This window comes from Electrona antarctica (assembly GCF_951216825.1).
Source record: "Electrona antarctica genome assembly, chromosome: 4".
Classification (NCBI taxonomy): Eukaryota; Metazoa; Chordata; class Actinopteri; order Myctophiformes; family Myctophidae; genus Electrona; species Electrona antarctica.
In genome coordinates, this window is record NC_136809.1 from 60808859 (window position 1) to 60811358 (window position 2500).

Below are 2500 nucleotides of genomic sequence, written 5' to 3' on the forward strand. Positions count from 1 at the left end.
GGAGAGCCGGGCAAAACGCCACATTGTGTGTCTTTCACGCTTTTCATGCTTTTCCACGCTTTGAAGATTTTTCACTTGCACTCCGGAATTCATGTACTCCTTCCGTCCCCCTCCCCCTCGGCCGCACCCCCGCCAACAAGTTCGTGCTGCACATGATCTGGTGTTTTGTCATTCAGTCTGCCGACATGAAAAAGCTTACAGCACCTGGTATTCCCAGGCAGTCTCCCATCCAAGTACTGACCAGGCCCTACCCTGCTTAGCTTCCGAGATCGGACGAGATCGGGCGTGTTCAGGGTGGTATGGCCGTACGCGACGGCAGAGGAGGCCGGCACGGCTCATGTACACAGCAGATGGCTTTGGCCAATGGCTTTCATGAAAAAGCTTACGGCACCTGGTATTCCCAGGCAGTCTCCCATCCAAGTACTGACCAGGCCCTACCCTGCTTAGCTTCCGAGATCGGACGAGATCGGGCGTGTTCAGGGTGGTATGGCCGTAAGCGACGGCAGAGGAGGCCGGCACGGCTCATGTACATAGCAGATGGCTTTGGCCAATGGCTTTCATGAAAAAGCTTACGGCACCTGGTATTCCCAGGCAGTCTCCCATCCAAGTACTGACCAGGCCCTACCCTGCTTAGCTTCCGAGATCGGACGAGATCGGGCGTGTTCAGGGTGGTATGGCCGTAAGCGACAGCTGAGAAGGCCGGCACGGCTCATGTACACAGCAGATGGCTTTGGCCAATGCCTTTCATGAAAAGGCTTACGGCACCTGGTATTCCCAGGCAGTCTCCCATCCAAGTACTGACCAGGCCCTACCCTGCTTAGCTTCCGAGATCGGACGAGTTCAGGGTGGTATGGCCGTAAGCGACAGCAGAGGTGGCCGGCACGGCTCATGTACACAGCAGATGGCTTTGGCCAATGCCTTTCATGAAAAAGCTTACGGCACCTGGTATTCCCAGGCAGTCTCCCATCCAAGTACTGACCAGGCCCTACCCTGCTTAGCTTCCGAGATCGGACGAGATCGGGCGTGTTCAGGGTGGTATGGCCGTAAGCGACAGCAGAGGTGGCCGGCACGGCTCATGTACACAGCAGATGGCTTTGGCCAATGCCTTTCATGAAAATGCTTACGGCACCTGGTATTCCCAGGCAGTCTCCCATCCAAGTACTGACCAGGCCCTACCCTGCTTAGCTTCCGAGATCGGACGAGATCGGGCGTGTTCAGGGTGGTATGGCCGTAAGCGACAGCAGAGTTGGCCGGCACGGCTCATGTACACAGCAGATGGCTTTGGCCAAAGCCTTTCATGAAAAAGCGTACGGCACCTGGTATTCCCAGGCAGTCTCCCATCCAAGTACTGACCAGGCCCTATCCTGCTTAGCTTCCGAGATCGGACGAGCTCCGGCGTGTTCAGGGTGGTATGGCCGTAAGCGACAGCAGAAGTGGCCGGTACGGCTCATGTACAGTAGATGACAGTACATTTCTTTAACCATAGAAACATGGTTAAAACAATATGCGTCAGCCACATCTCTATTTATTACAAACAGGCCGTTTTTTTTTTCCATTCAACAAGGCGGAAGAAAGTGCACCGTTCCCGGCGGCACTGCAATGCCGGGTCGATGCGTGGAGTGAACGGAGCAAGCCCCTTTTTCAACTCCTGAGTCAAAAAATCCGTTTAATATTTAGTCCCCATATAGGGGACATATCAGATATTAAACTGATAAGAACAGATACTACACTTGATCTTAGCCAAAAGGCCGAGAAGCGATAACCCTCAAACTGACTGCTGTGAAGTCCGCTTCCTAGGCTAACGACATTCCCATCCGGTCTGATACCCACTTAGTCATCACCATATACCCACTTGGGCATTAGCATAACAATGACCTCTGTGACCTCTCTAAGGACCCATTGGTAGATGCTTACAGCACCGTGGAGTATGCAAGCTTGCAGATCTGCTATTTTCATAACATTTCAAAAATGACAAAAGTGGCCCATCCACATGCATGCTTGTAGGTAGCCATTTTCAACAACTTCCGTTGGTCGCAGAGGCTCGGGATTGCCACCGTTGGAAAGCTCGCACCTGAGATAGGGGGGGGGGGGGGGGGGGGGGGGGAGTGGAGGTGCATGGGCGTCGGTAGTGGGGGTGGGGTAGGCGTTGTTAAAATGTTTAAAAAGTGGAAAAACTGGGACGCTTTGGAGAAGCACAAGGGGGCGCTGCTGTGCAGCAAGCCCTCGGCCGTGCCCCGCCCACATTGGGGGCGTTGTTTTAAAATGTGGGTGTGGCCTATCAGAGCGTAGAACAACTCTGGTCTCTCTTCATGACGGATACAAAAACTATATGTTGTGTTTGGCCCTACCTCTGGTAGGGGTTTATCAATTGTCTGGGGCCATTGTCACTTGCTCCGCGAGTGGGAATCGAACTCACAGCCCTCCGCATTAGAGTCAGTTGCATTGACCACTAGTCCATTGCCCGCCCTCCACCATGAACAGATCAGGATTCTATATAAAG